Source organism: Canis lupus, chromosome 31 (assembly GCF_048164855.1).
Source record: "Canis lupus baileyi chromosome 31, mCanLup2.hap1, whole genome shotgun sequence".
NCBI classification, from domain to species: Eukaryota; Metazoa; Chordata; class Mammalia; order Carnivora; family Canidae; genus Canis; species Canis lupus.
The window spans coordinates 41,515,883-41,535,272 of NC_132868.1; the positions used below are offsets into that span (position 1 = coordinate 41,515,883).

General features: G+C 35.3%; 1 pseudogene; it reads left to right on the forward strand.

Moving 5' to 3' along the window:
* The first annotated feature begins 2,983 nt into the window (after positions 1 to 2,983).
* Positions 2,984 to 16,042, forward strand: LOC140622362 (PDZ domain-containing protein 11 pseudogene; annotated as a pseudogene).
* Positions 16,043 to 19,390: the final 3,348 nt, after the last annotated feature.

Consider the following 19,390-nt stretch of genomic DNA (forward strand, 5'->3'; position numbering starts at 1 on the left):
TTGCATGGTTTAGGCCATTTCCCAGTTACTAAGCCAGTATCAGTCTTTAATGATCCTTCATGTAAAAATTCTTTGTGCTATATTACAACAGCTTCAAATTCCTTGAAAATCTTATTATTTAAAAAATATTATTCATAAATACATCATTTTATTTGGGTTCAGGTTGAACAAGGAACGATAGAAGGGATTTCTCAGATAACCAATAGAAAACACTGGAGAAAGTATACACAGTAGAAGTCTACATTTTTGTCATCAAAACTACTTTATATTTTTTTCCTTTGCTCTTTGCCAAATAATTACCTTTGGTAATAACCACGTATCATAAAAATGACAGGAAAATAGAAGGTAATAGTATAATACTAGAGTGAACTTAGGAATTTCTTCTTTTTGTATTTGCCTAATTGTTTCCTACTTCCTTTTGTACTTGTTATAGCCCCAATTAAAGAAATGTAAAATTCTGGCTTTCTCCTCATCTTGAGAAGGGTAAAATATTGTGATTGCTCTGATTTCTTTTGCGGGGAGGCTTACTTTATTTTCTTATATTCCCTCCAATATGCTTTATTCTTGTGTTCCTTCCAAATAATTTAGGCAAAGATGCTGGCTGTGCACATGCTATAATATTGAGGATTTGGCAGTAAAATGCAGTAGCCCTAAGGGGCCTAGCTGTCTGACACTACTTTCTCCTAGGGCCTTACTTCTATATTTCTGATTTTTGCAGTACTTTATTTCACTCCTCCTCTCCCCTCGCTACTATCCCAGAAAGGAGATAAACAACAAAATTATTATTCACATTTAAAAGAGCAAATTGAGGCTAGAAAGACTTGTCCAGGGATACACAGGTAAGCCCTGGGAGACACTGGAGAGTTACAGCAGATATTTGCTACAGGAAACTTAGTTTTATAGCATACCGCGTCATTATGAGATAAATGCACTTTCTTTGAAGGTGGAGAGCAAGGAGACTTGTTAGAAAACATGAGATTTCACAAGTGAGCCAGGAATATGCTTTGCCCAAAAAGACACCTGGAATTAACTGTTGCTCTCTTAAGAGATCAATGGGACACATGTAGGGATTGGATTGTGTGGCAGAGTCACCCAGGCAGAAGACTTTCATGTTGGCAAAGCAGTGCCTCCCAGAAAGATCTTTTAATTGCCTAAACATTAGGAGCAAGCTGTCACCTTGTCGATGAAAGCTTTAGTTGGTATCTTGATACTTGGCATTCCTTCTTCCAGTGGACTTAAAATAAAGGTTTGAAAATATGAGGAAAACTTGGCTCTTAGCTAAACTCCTTAGATCAAAGCCTTCTTAGCTTAAAAAAAAAAAAAACTCTAATTAGGAGTTATTTCTTCCTTATTCATCTCCTTCTGTCCTCTCGTTTTTTCTGCCAGCAGATAATTTTTGTAAATTACTTAACAAAAGTCTCATGAACACTTAGAGCAATTTTAGCTACTGCTTAACAAACTTTGAAACCCAAGTGCTATGATCTATTATTAGTATCCCTAAGAAAGAAAAGTAAACCTCAGATCCTTCCCTTAACGAGGTTATAAGCTCGTGTGAGATGGAAAATGTCTACAATTGATGGTACCACAATACAAATAGGATAAATTATAGTATAGAAAGGAACAAACTATTGTCTTTGGAGTACCGAGAGAAAGGGATGGACCTCATTAAGGACAGCAAAGTGAGGCAAAACTCAAAGAATTAATATCAGAGGATATGTCATCTCTCTCCTTTCTTCTCCCTGGTTTGATCAGAATTTATGTCACACTGCACAGCTGTCTTTTGGGAATTTCCCAAAGGACTATAATAGTTGTTGAATAATCAGACCAAATGAAAGTCATCTTTCGACATCCAGCCAACTTCCATGTCACCTTTTTCTGTCATTTGAAGGTTTTTCTTCAGAGGAATAAAAAGCTTCAACTTCAAAACCTCAAAAATCTTCCTCAGTTTTGGAATCTTAACGTTATGCTTCTACATCGATCATGACACGTTTCTCTTTCCTATGCTCTCCCTACATGAAATAGGATAAGAAAATTAATTATGCCAGTTGATAACAACCACAGTTGACACATGTGATGGCTGGGAAGAAATCTTGGTGGGGGGAAGGGATACAACAAACTATTTAATGTATTTTGGCAAAGATGGGACTCTACCATAATCATTGCCAGAGCTGTCCCATTAGATACCCCATGGAGGAGAGAACGCAGGATACCCTTGAAGCTAAGTAATAGAACGATCCTGGCTGTACCTCTTCCAGTTGCAGCAACAAGAATATATTAGGGAAATGTGCTATGATAATTATTGTGATGGTGTTTGATTGGGTCATATCTTCAATTAGTACCACAATACAACAACTGTAAAGAACAGTTTAGCCCCAATCGATGATGGATTTGAATTTCATACTGACATTTTGTGGGAGGACATAATGCATCTCAGTTAATTTCATGCTTGCTTGAGTAGAAACATATGGAATTCTAGCTAGTTCACACCTTTCAATGTAAGTTGAAGCCACTAGTCTTTAAACATGTCTTGATAATTGGGAAAAAGAAAAATCACTCTAAAGAATTCCTGAATGTGTATTTTACAAATCGATGCTTTTGTGTTAGTCATTGATAAATGTATGCCACACAGTTTGTAGGCACCTACTTTTATCAACTGACTTGTTTATTCCTAATTTTGCTGTTTAGAATTTTTATACTTCCTCAGCCTTTTTTCATCAATCATGAACAAATATAACATCTCTTTATCCATACATTCATTTATTCAATAAATAGTCATTGAGCATGACTATATATCAGGCAATCCTAGGCAGTTGGCAACATGGCGGTAAATAAGACATAAAAGATCTTGGTGTATCAGGAAGAAGACAGCTGGAGCACCATACCCTGACCTCACACTTCCAGACCCATCTGAGTATCCACTTCCAGTTTCTAAACTGAATTGTCAGCGAATGGAGCCTGATTTGCCTGAGGGGACTTATTAGAGATGGACCACTGGATTCCTTATGTTGACTAACTGGAGGTTTTCCTGCCCTACCTATGAGAATCCCCCACCATAGATTTCTCCTCGTGACCAGGTGAATTACCCAGACTACAAAAATGAGTTGACTCAGTTTTTGCCCTAAATTCTCACACTGAAGAAGCCCCCTGAAGCTCAGTTGAGATTTAATATCTGAGGAGGAAAGGCCTCCCAATGGGGCATCTATATCTCCAACGTGATTCCTGAATCAGATGCACATCAAGAAAACTTCAGGAAGGGGACTAAGTCCTAGCTATGAATTATGTGGATTTCCAAGATATTGAGCAGAGCAAGGCTGATGAGATCCTGAAGACAGCCTGTGAAAGTGGCATGAGTGGCTGTTTCTCTCCCTACAGTTACCATTGCCCAAGAGAGAAGACTGTGCACTATCGAATTGCAGCCCAGAGCCCTTCACACAGAACCAAGCTGGCTAGACCTCAGGAAAGTCTCTTGGAAAACTCTACTCTTGACCTCACCCTGGCAAATTGGACTGCGGAGGGTAGGGACACAGTGAGGCCTTGCACGGAGCCAGCTAGCCAACTGCACTACCCAAACTGTACTTTACTTTTTGTTCCCTATTTTTCTAGATGAGTTTCATTCCCTAAATGAGTAAGGATGTTGGTATCTAGGTATTGCCTGTGGAGAACACTGCTAGAAAAGGCAACTGACATTTACTAAATACCATGTGCTAGACAATTACATACACATCATATCATTTCCATTAGAGTGTAGAAATCAATAGAAAAAAGAATCTCGGGTGCCTTCCAACTCATCTACTTATCATCTCATCCCATCCTTGTACTTCCCATTTCATGCACTCTGGACTCCACACATTCCCTGGCGCTATTGCCCCTGCCTCTCTAGTCATCTCTCCAGAAAACTAAAAGGCAATGCTGAGGTTAAAAAAAAAAAAGACATAAAAGATCTTTGCCCTCATAAACTTTATATTCAAATAATATGTACAAGTGAAAATGGATAACCCAGTAGTCTTTGATAACAATCACATTTGATACATGTGATTGTTGGGCAGGAATTAGTGTTATGAATGAGATAAATGGTCTCACATAAACTACACATTTGATGGCATAATGGAAAAAGAACTCACTAAAGAGAAAACATGGGTTTGAGACCTGCAATGTAAGAAGAAACCTTGTTCTATAAAGAGTTGGAAAGAATTGCTGGAAGTGTTCAAGTTAAAAATAGTAGCAAATGTTACGTTTTGAAGACAGAAATGAGCTTAGTTATTCAAGAAACTCCCTGAAAAACAGTGTGGCTAAAATATAACAAGGGGGAAAACTGGGTAGAAATCATGTCAACCAGAGATTGATAGGGCAGGATAAGAGTCTGGATTTTTCTTCTTGCAAAGGGAAGCCATCAGAGATCACGTACTTTCCATCTTCCAAAGATCCTTCTGGCTCTTACATAGAGTCAAAAGGTGATAAATGTGCAATTAGAAGGAACAGACTTGCTAGAAAGTTATTAAAGTCATATAGATCCAAGATGGTCAATTCTGGTAATAATAGTAGAGGAATTGAAGTATAAATTTTGCTAGTAGGCAAATATTGCTGTTTGGTAGGATGTGTGAGATCATGAGTAATAGGAAGGAATCATGATGACTTCTAGGTTTTTGCCTGAACAAGTAGTTGGATGGAAGTTGGCAGAGGCTGGGTAGGATTAGGTTACAGACCCAGGAACGAAGAGTTCTACGTCAGATGTATTTTTGATATATCGATTAGCCATTCAAATGGCATTTTCAAATATGTAGCTGAATACATGCAGTCCTAAAATCAGAGAAAGTATCCAGAAATATATTTAAAGCTATGAGATTGTGGGAAAGATCAAATGTCCCCTGGAAATACAGAGCTTTAGAAGAGAAGGAGGATAAACTCTGGGCAGGTTAACATCTCAGAGGATTGTGATAAGATGTTAATAAGAGATAATGTTCACAGAAGTATCGATGACATAACATATGTTTAATAATTTTGGTTTATCTTTACAGATTCTCAGCGCATGAAAGACGCAGTGAGATATAAAAATAAAATAAAGTAAAACGGAATAAAATATGTGTAAGAAGTGGGAAAGGAATTGGTCTTCACTGGCAGCAAAGATCTGTTAAATATGAAGTTAAATACTCATATTTGCTAATGGAAATGTATCAGGGTAATATCATAATCCCATCTTGTGTATCAGTAGAGAGATTCATAGAAGTTTCCTACTTGCTAGTAACTGACAGAAGTAAAGTTCACACCCAATATTTCAAAGTTCATTCCTTTGGAATCCCAGGCTGCAAATCACTGAAGATCTTAACAGCCCACTGGAGAGGTCAACATGTACAAAAAAGTTAAGTAAGATTTTAAGATTGTACATGATTAACGACGTTAGGAATGAGGTAGTACGTTATGTAAGGAGTCTGGCTTTATAGCCAGGCCCGAGTAGATTTGATAATAAGTTTGCTATTTGATAGCTTTGTGATATTAGGCAAATCATACACTGTTTCTAAATCTCAGAGGTTTCTCTTTATGCGTAAAATAATATGTACTTAGAAAATTCATTTTGAGCTGAAAAATAGGTGTGAGCACTTGGTAAAGAACACATATGCGATAAATATTAGTTTCCCTTGTTTTGCAACCAAGAGTAGTAGTGCTAATTAAATCCTCTAGCTTTCTGTGTGCAGTGGGCAGGGGCAATTAAACTCAATAATGTTTAATATGATCTTACTTTTCCAAAATAGGTTGGAGAGATTTAATAGCTGGTTTTGCATAAAGTGAAAAATTAGAATTTCAGGTGAAGAACTGTGTTTTAATCTGTTGGAATAATGATTCTTTTCAGAAGACAGACCTGGTATCCTTCTTTTTCTTTTCTGAAATGAATTAGAAGAGATACACTAAACAACCTAAAGGCTTTTAAGCCTCAAATTGTCTTATCAGTCATTTTTAATATTCATTAACCTAAAATATCCTTTAAGAAATATTATGCAAAATAGATATTTGCTTTTCAACTAGATTGTTTATAATAATGATTAAAATCAAATATAAATTATTGAAATTAATATGTGATCATTTTAATATTTAATAAAATTAATATTAATCTTAGATATCAAATATTAAAATATTACATATGCCCGTTGATGGAATGTATGCATATGTTACATTTTGCATGAAATTAACCAGACACTAAGTCTGTGTTTGATCAATAGCAGATTGTATTATTAAGTGAAACTATATAACGGAAGACTATTAGGCTAAAGGGTGCTGTTTTAGTTTATTAGTTCATTTGTCATGACTTAGTTAGCTTTGCTTTTTTTTAAAAAAAAATTAAAACCTCCTAGTGTCAACTCATAATGAAGTATAATCATAAAATTTTCAAGTTGAATTTTATCTGTAATTGTGTCATTTAAAAAAACTGAGACCTACCTTGTTTTTATAGGTACATTTTGAATCGGTTGGGAGAAAAATCATTAATTCAGAACAAGAAGGCCAAGTACCACGCTATATCACAGAGATACAAATATGAGTAAACCTGTCCAAGAAACTAACTCTCAAACTGGTGATGCCACAAGTGAAAATTATTCCCACATTTTCTACTCAGAAGAGGTGTAGGAGGGGGAGAGGGTTATTACAAGGGCCTGGCCTGTTGGTAATTAGGTGTAGGTGGGCTACGGAGTTAGTCAAATGGCTGGGGGAGGAGCAGCACGCAATCTGCCATGGTAAATTATTCAGGGCTCATCTTCATTTTTTCCCCTTTCTATCTAAATACAACTATAAGATCCAGTTTTGATCCTGCAGAAGAACAAAGAAATTACACTAGGCTTTAAATTTTACTTAGTCTTTTCTCATGTACTACAAAAGTTCACGTTTTATCACATTTCTGAGAGTTTGTTTCATTTCCTTCTGAGACTATTATATAATGTGCCTTTGTGATTTTTGGGGTGTGTGTGTGTGTACATAATGGGGGAGAAGGCCATTACTGTATGTTATAAACTAAAAACGAGGGCACTTGCACTTTCCCCTTTCTGCCTCCATCTGATTTTGTGGAGGGCAATGGAAGAAAAGAAAAAAAAAAATGTTGAATCTCATGGTTACAGTTGATAATAGTTGAAGGTAGGAGAAGAAGCAGAGTTTGAGTGGATGACCCAGCAAGTAGAATGAAAAACCCCTATTTGGCCCTTCATTTTATGCTGGAGCTCTATTTCTAATTCCTAAAAATCAGAGATTTTAGTGCAAATTAATAACTACCACTACAACTACAATAAAGCATTTAGCAACTCCAGTCATCTGTACTGCTTTATTTTTTAAGAAATACTATGTATACTTTTTAGAGCTAGTAATATTATTTAGAATTATATATGTGCCTATTATATATGTGTACATAAATATGTACTTATGTTACAACATTTGAAAATATGTCTAAATAATATTACTATGTCACATATGCCATATATACACACCTTATGTGTCTATATTATGTGCAATCTATATTTTATATATAAATATGTAATATATATCACTAAGAAAAATAAAGCAAGTAAATAAAAAATGAGCTTTTTTATATTTTTGAATTATCATCATTATCAAAGCCTATTAGTAAAACAAAAGATGAATTACTAGAATTTAAGAGTAGAGATCACTTGAAGGAGTCCTTAATTCCTTCAGCCTTTACAGTTCTTATTATATTTATAGCCTTTGGGGTGAACTATCAGGTCCTCAGTAGATAATCATTTAATATTTGATGGCTATTTTGATTGAGATGTCCATCTAAGAAAAAAAAGCAGTAAATAAGAATTATTTTTTCTATATTCCTAGAAGGATAGGAAGAATCACAAAGGCTTTATGTCACTTGAACCTAAAAATCATTCTAGCAGACCTATGAACCTATTTGTGGCTGTTATATTTGGTCTCTTGACCATTTACCCAGACCTTATCTTCAAAACTAGTTTCCTCTGTTAACTCCAAGAAAACAGCTTTTGATAATAAAACTCACTTGGCAAATTACTTACAACAGGTGTGTGCATTCTCTATCTTTCCCTTTTAATTATTTAGCCATTTCTGGCATGGTTGACTGTTCCTTTGGGGGAAATTACCAATAATGCTTCCTACCTGCAAAGGCATATTCCTCTGTCACTCATTCATTTATTTCTGAGTTGGCACAAATTAAAAGTGTATTTTGCAAGAAAAACTCAATTATGGGAACTCCTGGTAGATCTGCTATCAAGTAAGTATGAAGCAAATATATAATAAAACTATTTAAGAATATTGGTGATGACATAAACATATCTAAAATCTTGGAGAAAACAGGATTTTTTTAAAATTAGAACTAAAAATGAAATATTTTCATCTTAATGGACTCAGTCACCAAAAGATTTAAATAAGACATAGATAGAATTATTGTATTATTCTCTTGACTGATCACTTATGAAATCTGCTACACAATATGTTTGGTCTCTGAAACAATATATTTTTAGTGTATATTATGCTATAGCCCAGCATTGTCTTTTCATTCGATTCTCTTATTTCAGTCTAGAAAGTTATTCGGATATTGAACAGAGATCATTTGCGTATTTTTCCTTAGAATCTTCTCCATGTGCTAACAATTCTCCAAATTTTTTTTTGTTTGTTTTTGTTTTTGTTTCTTTAATTCTCCAAAATTTAAATGAAATTTTTCCCTTGACTTGGGAATTTTCTGTGAGCAAGCAGCCTCTGACTAATGGTTCTTACACCTCCCCCTAATCTCTTCATTCTAATTCTAATCATCATTTCTATTATTGTCTCTTTCAGGTTAATTACTTTTTAAATGCCAAGGTCTTCAAATTTGACTCAAATCTTTCATCTACCACCATCTAGATAACCATAATCACGGTAATAGAAATCCTAACAATTTGTACAGAGCTTCCGCATTTATAAAGCGTTTCGACACACGTTGTTGTCTTATTAGATCTTCAGAAAACTCTGGTCATAAAGACAAATATTGTATCTCGTTGAGGGCCCATGAGATGAACGAACCTGGGAATATTCTGCAAATAGCAAAAACCAGAATTCAGCCCAGGTCTTCCAAATCTCAGCACTCCTTGCTGTATCACACTGCCTTTCGGTAACAAAAATTTCCATGTTGAGGTCTGTTTATCAACTTGATCTCACAGGTTATTAATTTATTTATTTTTAGTCTCCATATGCTTCCTGGGCATTTTCCCCATTACTATTTTATTTAAACTATATGGTTTTTCTAAGGGAGTGCACACCATTTTCAGAGACATTATAGAAACTCTGGGGGCTCTGGGAAGTGGGAAAAACTGCTTCTGAGACCCTAACATGTTTCCTTCTCGGGGACAGGGCCCTCTCTTTGCTGAGAACAATAGCTTTGGGCTTCATCCCTCACACCACAGCACCCAACTCCTGAAATCCTCACCCTTACCTATTTTCTCTCTCCCCGTTCTTCCCTCAAGTATCCAGCCTTACTTTTTCCTAAGACCTTCAAATATTATGACCCTCCCCTCACAATATCTGTCTCTCACATGCACACGCACTCTATTAAGAAGCTCCGCTCACAGAAACACAGATTTTCCTCTTTCCTCAGGTTCCTGGGCCAGTTTTTCTCTTCTTTGATCCATCCTCCTGGTATGTATTCTGCTTTCCCTCAGACTTTTTTGTGTGTCTCCAATCCCAAATCCTCTCCTATAGAGAAACTGTTCTTTTAGGATGACTTTTTTCCAGCCAAATAAAATATATATATATTTTGAATGAATATACTCAGTCCTCAAAGTTCTTGAACTCTCAGTTCCCTGTGAATCCACTGGCCACTTCCTCTTTTAAAAAAATTTAAGATTCCATTTCTTGTTTGTTACTGTTTTTACCATTCTCACATCCCTCTTGTCTTCAGTCTATTCTTTTTCCTCTGCCTTCAAATCTGTGTGTGACCCGCCCACTCTGTTTGACAGGAAAGTGTGGCATGAACCACGGGTCATCTTCACTTAGATGGCCTACCAACAACTGACTCAGTATGTCCAAATGGAGCACATCCTATTCAAAATTGAACTCCTTCATTTTCTTTTCTTTTTTTTTTTTTTAGGTTTTATTTATTTATTTGAGAGAGAGAGTGAGAGACAGCATGCAAGCAGTGGGGAGGGACAGAGGGAGAGGGAGAAGAAGATGCCCCACTGAGCAGAGGTCCTGATGCGGGGCTCCGTCCCAAGACCCTGGCATCAGACTGACAGGAGCCAAAGCCAGATGCTTAACTGGTTGAGCCTCCCATGTGCCCTAAATTCCCTCATTTTTGCCACACGAATTCCTTCTCTGTCCTACAACAGTTTTTTTGTTTCAATAGCAGCATTATTCTTCTGGAATTCTAAAATAAGGAAAGAGCTAGTTTTGATGCTTTTTTCTCTCTTCTCCCTTCAGTTCCAAGTCCTACATCTATTGTCTCCCAAACTTCAGTTAAAGAGAGAGGCTTTGGACCGAGGGGTTTCAACAGCCATGGGACAGTGAGCTACTATGTAGCTTGGAGCTCTAACGGAGCAAAATCATGAAAGAACTGGAAAGAAACTAGAAATCATATAACATATGCACACACACACACACACACACACACACACCACTTTCTTCAGATCCAAGCATTTATTTTGCATGTCACCTCTTATCAATCTATGCCTAGATTTTTAGTGCTTTTAATTAAAAGGTAAATAACTAATGCAGAATAAATGTTATTACTTTATAAGGTATTTTAACATGTATTCTTATATTTGAACATTATACCCATAAGAAGGTCCTTTTGTTACCATAACCCATTTTTCACAGAAGAGATTGTGGAGACTCAAAGTGCCTAATTTGTCATGATAAACTAAAATCCCCAAATTCAAAATTTTGTCTTATGTATCCTCTGCTATGCCAGCTCCCAGCTTATATATCTAAATTCATATAATCCACATTTCCTCTGGCAGATGAGGAAACTTATAAAAAAAATACTTGGATCATGGAATAGCAATGATAATGTAATATTTATCTTATAAAATTAAACTTCAGCTTGTGAAGGCCCTCCAAACACTTAACACTGTTTCAGCTACCCAACTTTATTTCTTTTGCTGCCCTATATACCTTTGCTTTCAGACTAGTTTTCCCATCATCCCCCATATTCAAGACAAAATCTCCCTCGTACCTCTGTGTCTTCACCTATATAGTTCTTCTTTCTCAAATACCCTAGGTTCTTTCCTTCCTCCTTTAATCTTCATCATTTAAAACATACTACAAATTTCACCTTCTCTGTGAATTCACTTCCATATAAATATGTTCATCTATAACTATGGCTTTCTGCATGTGCATATGTGTGTAACCATCTCTAAAATGGAGAAGCTAGTCACATGTTCAGATTTTTATCCCTGGTTTTTATAGGAAGCACTGCATAGGCATAGACATTGAATTCTATACATAATCTGTTACTTTAAGGAGAGAATAAACTTCTATGAAATGGGAATTATCATGGAAAATTTATATATATTATGAATATGAATGTTTCCTTGTAGGGAATTCTTATTTTTTATCATTTTTTTTCTGTTTAACATCTTATATATCCAGATATATTGTTAGTTCTGTCAAGAGACTGTAATATGCATCTTTGACTCCCTATAATTCTGAGATCGCTGTTGAGCTGATAATACGCTTGAGGCTAAAAACAATGCAGAAGGGTTTTTCTAAGAAGCAGACCATAAATTCCAAAGGATAAAAGCCACCACATCCTGTATTGATCTTGTATGTTTTACTGCTAACATGTTCAAGAAAAGAGGTCAGTTAAACCAGTGGCCTGGAAAAGTGTAAAAATATTTACATTCAATAAAATCACAGCTTTGTGTTTTGTTCTCCAATATATTTGTGTATTTGTAAGCAAGTTATCACATGCCCATCTGTTTCTTTCATCAAAGAACTTTATGTGAATCTTCTTATCTCTTTTTTGATAGTTTTCATAAGTTAAAAGAAAAGAGATAAATCTAAGCAGATTCTCACTGGTTACTTAACAGGCCAAACGCTGACCATATCTATGAACGCTCAGCTATGATTCTCCTAGGAAGTGTCCTGGGATCAAACAGATGAAGCAGAGCCATCTGTCATCTTGGAAAAGATCCCACACCAAACAGACAGGTAGCATTTAGCTCTAATCACTGATTGAGCCATTTATAGAGGATTTACATACGGCAAAGGAAATGTAATCTGACTTAGCAGCTTGGCCTATGTATTTAGAGGATCCCGCAAAGAAGACTCTGACATACATAAGGACATGTTGATGTTAAAAATATTTCACACCATAATATAGAAAAATATCAGTTGGGAAAGAGGTAAGAGATATCCAAGGACTTTCAACAAAGAGTAGAACTTTCATGGAAAGCCAAGGCAAAAACAGGCCAACTAACCCAATGCCTACTATCCTTTTAGGTTACCTGAGTGTAAAATATTTTAAAAGGATTCAGTGCTAAAATGTGAGGCTCTATCAACAACAAGTAGTTACAAAGAAGAGAGAGACAAAAATACAGATCATAGTGATAAACATAATTCTAAAAATCTGAACATTTTCTGTCTTATTTATAAACATAGCCATAAAATATGCCAAAGAAAAAAATTCCCCATAAAATATATTGATTTAAGACTGTGGGGGAAGGGAATATTTATCTTTATATACACCATATATTTATAATATGCCATCTTTCTCATTAAAAGGAAATGAAATGAATTTTATTATTTTCAGAGCCACTAAACGAAATAAAAGTATTATTATTGGCCTTGCTGGGGAGCATAAAATAAGAGACAGTTTAATTTATGCCCTCGTTCCTAGAGATTCAGGAAGCAGTAAACAGAGCACAGAGACCACATATCTGTACTGTAAAACCTTTATCTAAGGAAAAAAATAATTAAAACTCCCCAATAATTTCACTTTATTCAACATTTTTAGAAAGGAATTCTTTAAAGCAAATTTCTCATTTATAGAATGTAAGAAATGGAAACACTTTAGAAACCATCAAATCTAATCCTTTGGTTTTTATGAAGAATTAGAGCCAGAAATTTTACTAAGGTAAATTAAATACTAAAACCCAGAAATTACATATCCTCGGACCACAGATGATAGAAGAAGATGATGGTAATGTAAGCCTATGAATACTAATACAAATCAGCTCATAATCATGCCTCAACACAGACAATCGATTCATTGTCTAAGCCACAAAAAACACAAACATCCTAATCCTGACTAATCTGAGTGACTGTTGCTTCTTTACCAATTATATCTTTAGCCTCAATTTATTCCTCCTACTTTCAAGGTAATATATATTAAATACTTAATCATAAAATTGCCTCCACTTCCTGACAGTATCCAACCTAAAGTAAACTGCCTCCTGAATCTTCTGCAAAGTTGCCTAGTTCAAATCCTATAAGTCCTTTCTAATAGTCTCTTAGTGAGACGCTTTCTCATTGTGTGCTTTCTCCCTTCTTCTAAGAAGTAATGAAACTAATTTACTCAAATACAGGAGTGTTCCTAATGGTCTTTGGAGAGGACGAGGATAGTAAAAAAGCATGTAGAAACAACAAAACCCTCAAATATTTGAGATTGAGATTTGAGATTCTAGGGGAAGGGAATGAAGGTAATTATTTATAATATGCCATCTATTGAAAGGAAAGAAAATGAATTTTATTTTATAAAATGAAATTTATTTGCATTTAGGGTGATGTATATTGGAATATTCCTTTTAAAAAAAAGTTTTATTTATTTATTTTAGAGAGAGAGCATGCACAGCAGGGGGAGGGGCAGAGGGAGAGGGAGAGAGAAGCAGACTCCTCACTGGGTGCTGAGGAGCACGTGGTTGAGCTCAGTCTTCTGATCTTGAGATCATGATCTGAGCCAAAATAAGAGTCAGAGCCAGATGCTTAACCAACTGAGCCACCCAGATGCACCTATTGGAATATATATTAAAGGTAGTTCTGTTAGAATTGAATATATTAAACAATTTTGCTTATATAAAATCATCAATGCTAGCATCAGAGTCAAATTTTCTTACATTTAATTAAACTAGTAAAGACTACTTGCGTACAAACACCCTCTTGCCTACCCAAATTATTAAATGTTATTCTCTGACTTTCATATTCACTCGTTTCTTAGGGAAAAAAGAAATTAATTCTTGCACTTCTACTTCCAGGTAAGATCAACTAACAAGAACTGAACTATTCCTTTCATTTGCAACAACTAGGGGGTAGGGGAAAGGACAAAATACACAAAACAATGGCTCACAGAATATTGAGTATCACACACCAAACAACAGTGACCCCTGAGGAATGGAAAGTGACCCCTATGATTACCTCCACTTTCTGCCTGGAGAAGGATTATAAGCCACAGAGCTGGGAGGGGGAAACCAACCAGAGCCCCATGGTCTTCCTGAGTTGAATAGTAAGAAATGGGCTTCCAGAGAAGGCATGGTGGCGAGGGTTTACATGACAAAATCCCATGCAGTAGAGAGCTGCGTAGAGAGAGAACTCTAGAGATCTGCAGAAGGCTCCTTCCCGAATTCAATTCACTGCTGAGTATCAGGGACCAGAGGAAGAATAAATGTGAGGCCAGATAATAGCTGTTTCCAAAACATAGAGTGGAAACCTTACAACCCAGGAGGCATCCTTTAGGGTAGCAATTGACATACTTTGTCTTAAAAGGCCAGGCTCTGTAGGTCAGGTGGACTTTATTATAATTACTCCTTTTTTCCATTGTTGTAGAAAAACAGCCAGAGAAAACAGATAAACGAATAGGCGTGGTTGTGTTTCAATAAACTTTATTAACAGAAACAGACCCTAGCCCTCAAGCTGTAATTTGCCAATCCAGAGTTAGAGTACTAATAAGAATCCTGCCTGAGTATTAGGAAAAAATTGAAAGGACTAAATGTTGCTCTGGTCACACTTACAAAGCAGAAAATCAAGACCCAAAAGGATCAAACTGATTCTAATGATCAAAACTGCACCCCAGGATGAAGCTAAGAATATTTTTATAAATCTAAAAATACCCAGCACACACAAAAAATGCACCATTTCTTTCATTAGATCTGAAATTGTCGTGTCGGGTATGCAATGAGGCAGGGAAACATGGCCCATAATAAGGAAAAACTTAGTTAATTGAAACTGACTCAGAATTGATACAGATGATAAAATTTTGGGAAAAAATGAATAGAATATTTGGTGAACTATGGGAAAAACTTGAATAGCAAAATATACTATGTAATTAAAGTCCCAAAAAAGAAACAGAAAAATACGTCTGCAGATATAATGACTAAAATTTTCCCCATTTTGTTAAAAATTTTATATCCAGGGATCCCCAAAAAACACAACGAAAGTCAAAAATGAAAAAAAAAAAAGAAGAAAACTATAGACAGGCATATAAGAATCAAATTGCTTTAAACTGATTATAAAGAGAAAAAATGTAAAAGCAGCCAGAAGGGGAAGGCATATTACACACAGAAGAACAGAGTAAAGAAGGCACCAGATCCCTTCTCAAATGAATGCAACTTACAAGAGAGCAACATCATTTAATTAGTGGAAGAAACAACAACCTTCTTCTCCCAAAAGATGAGAATGATGAATTTTTAACATAGAATTTTGTTACCCAGCAAAACAAAATCTGTCAAAAATGAAGACAAAGAGGATTTTGGGGACGTTCAGATGCTAAAAGAATTCATCACCGGCAGGCATAAGAAATTATAAAGATAGTGCTTTAAGCAGAAAGAAAATAATACCATATGGGAACCTGGATCTAAACCAAAACATGGGGAATATTAAAACTAGTTATTTTATGGGTATATAAAAACATTATTATTCATGTCTCCTTCAGTATGATCAGTTGTTTAAAGACAAAAACGGAAACAACGTGTTTGGCGTTTATCACATACATGGAAGTAAAATGTGTGACAATAATACAAAAGCAGGTGGGGATAGGGACAAGCACACTGTTGAAAGTCCCTACATTCTATATGATGCCACAGCATATCTTCTGAAGGCAGTAGGCTTTGATACGTTATAGGTCTAAGCCATAAACTTATCTCCATCAATCACCCTGAGGATGCAGAAAACTGGGATCACTTATACCATGGTCGTGGGAAGGTAAATGGTCCAGCCGCTCTAAACAAGTTTGGCAGTTTCTTAAAAATCTAAACAGAGACTTCTGATTTCCAATTCCTCCCATAAGGAGCTTGGCAGTCATCACTCCATACTAACAAATAAAAAGCTGAACATACTGAAAAGTTAACAACTCTTCTTGCGTCTGTAAGAAAAGACATGACACAAAGCAAACTGCTGCCCCATGATTAGAGACACAGACAGGTGACTACAGGGAGTCATGGCTTACTGGAGCAGAGACCCACAAGGGGCGGTGGCCACGGGAACCAGCACTGGGTGAGAGAAACCCAAGTGACTGATGAATTTTTGGAGGCTCAGTAAGGACAATTCTGACAGTTAAAACAGTCCAGAGGGACTGAGTCATAGGTGGTCCTCACATTATTGTGGGAATTACTCCAGGAGCTTGACCACAATTTATATATATATATATATATATATATATATATATATATATATATATATATATATATGAAAAAAACCCTCATACTTCTGGCAGAGGGAAGGAAAAAGGATCCATTTTTGAAATATGTCGGAACACTCTGTTCTTAACAAGCCTTGTATGCAGAAACACTAGTTAAACGGAGCCTCACTTGTTAGGGTATTATCATGACTTACAAAAAGGGAAATAGCCAATTCCTGGCCACTGTAGACACCTGACCCATTTAAGAGAGGGAGGAAAATTGAGAAACTCTGTGAGAAATTGAAACCTATGGTGGGACCTTAGCATGCCTTCCCTCCCTAAACAACTCACCACACTCCTAATGGCCTATTAATAGTAGTTTGTGTGTTTGTTTTGCCTGATATATCATGCCCAGCTATCAAAAAGGAAAAAAAAAAAAAAAGGTAAAATCAAAGAAAAAAGGAGAAGGAATGGAGGAGACAGGGCAAGCATCTAAACCAGACATAGGGATTCCTGGGTGGCTCAGCGGTTGAGTGCTTGCCTTTGGCCCTGGGCATGATCCTGGAGTCCCGGGATTGAGTCCCACATCAGGCTCCCTGTGTGGATCTTGCTTCTCCCTCTGCCTACATCTCTGCCTCTCTTTCTCTCTATGTCTCTCATGAATAAATAAATAAAATCTTAAAAAAAATAAACCAGACATAACAGGAATGTTGGAATCATCAAACCAGGGATTTAAAACAACCATGAATAATATGCTAAAGGCTCTGATGGATAAAGTTGACAGCACAAAAGAACAGATGGCAATGTAAGCAGACAGATGAAAAACCTAGGAAAGAATAAAAAACAAATGGTAGAGAATATTAAAAAAAAAACTATACTAGAAATGAAGAATGCTTTGGTGGCTTTATTAGTAGACTGGACACAGCCGAGAAAATAATTATGAACTTGAGGACATACAAATAGAAACTTCAAAAACTGAAAAGCAAAGAGAAAAAAATACTGAAGAAAATAACAATATCCAACTACTTTTGTTGCCACTATACTTGGCTTGCAAGAAATATTAGTGTCTTAGAGAGAAATAGAATATAGATAAGAAAGTCAGATAAACCTAAAGAAAGGAAGATTATTGAAGAAGGAATAAGTAAAAACAACATATAATGAGTAAAAACAAAAAATATTTGTTTTTCTTGTTCTTAAAGGATCTGATAATAGTTGTTCAACTAATAGCAAAAATTTGATTGTTTATAAGCCTATGGATGCTTATATGTAAATGAAATAAATGACAGCAATGAGACAAGGAACAAAAGGGATGAATTAGAATTACTTTGTTTAAAAAGGTCAATGAAGAAATCTCAAGAGAAATTAATATTTTAAACAAAAATAACACAACTTATCAAAATTTGTAGGATGTAGTGAAAATGGTAGTTAAAAGGAAATGTAAGGCATTGAATACATATATTAAAAAAGATATAAAATCAATAATCTAAGTTTCCACCAAAGAAAAGTAGAAAAAGAAAAACAAATATGAATTAAGCAGAAGAAAAGAAAAAAGAATTAATGCAGAAATCAAATAAATTCAAAACAGGAAATCAATAGAGAAAAATGAGTAAAACTAAAAATTGGTTCTTTGAAAGGATTAATAAAATTTATAAGTCTCTAGTCAGTCTAAGAAGAAGGTGGAGGAGGCAGAGGAAGAGGAGGAGGACAAAAAATAAAAGAGAGAGACAACACACAAATTACTGTTAGAAATGAAAGGAAGAGGAGCAAATCACCATAGTTCATATGGATATTAAGATAAAAAAGGAATCCTGTGACAATTCTACACCCACAAATTTGATAAATCTATTTGAAATGGACCAATTCCTTGAAAGATACAATTTTCTAAAACACATGGAAAAGTAAACATTCCGAATAAGCCTATGTCTATTAAAGAAATTCAGTCAATAATTAATAACCTTCCAAAGCATCAAGCCCAGAATTCACTTGGCAAATTCTACCAAACATTTAAGAAAGAAATTATACCAGTTTTCTACAATCTTTTTTTCAGAGAATGGAAGCAAAGGAAAATTTTCCTAACTCATTCTATGAGGCCATAAGTACCCTTATATCAAAACCAGATGAAGTCATTATAAGAGAAAGAAATTCTGACCAACTCTCATGAACATAGATGCAAATAATTTCAGCAAAATATTGGCAAAATTAAAATATAAGTGTAAAACAAATTACATAACAAGACCAAGTGGGATTTATCCCAGGTATGCAACGTTGCTTCAATACTCAAAAATTAATTAAAGTAATCCATTATAATGGGATAAAAAGAAAAAAAAAGATCACATGATGCTCATATCAAGAGATGCAGAAAAAAATGTTGATAATATCAAACATTCATTAATGTTAAAACCTCTGTGCAAATTAGGAATAGAAGGGCACTTCCCCAATTTGATAAAAAACTATGCAAAATAACAACTGTTAACATCATACGTAATGCTAAGAAACTTGAAGCTTTTGAATTAAGATCATGAACAAAGCATACGGTACTGAAGGTATTAGCTAATACAATAGGATAAGTAAAGGAGGAAAAAAGTATATGGATTGAGAAGGAAGAAATAAAATTGTCTTTGTTCACAGATGACATAATCATCTTTGTAGAAAATCCTAAAGAATTGACAAAAAAAAATCTTCTTGGAGCTAATAAGCAATTAGACCTAGGTTGGAAGGTATAGGTTAATACACAAAAGTCAATTTCCTTCCTATATACCAATAAAGAATAAGTGAAATTTGATAATAAAGACACAACGCCATTTACACAAGTACACCCTCCAGTGAAATACTTATGTATAAATCTAGTACTAT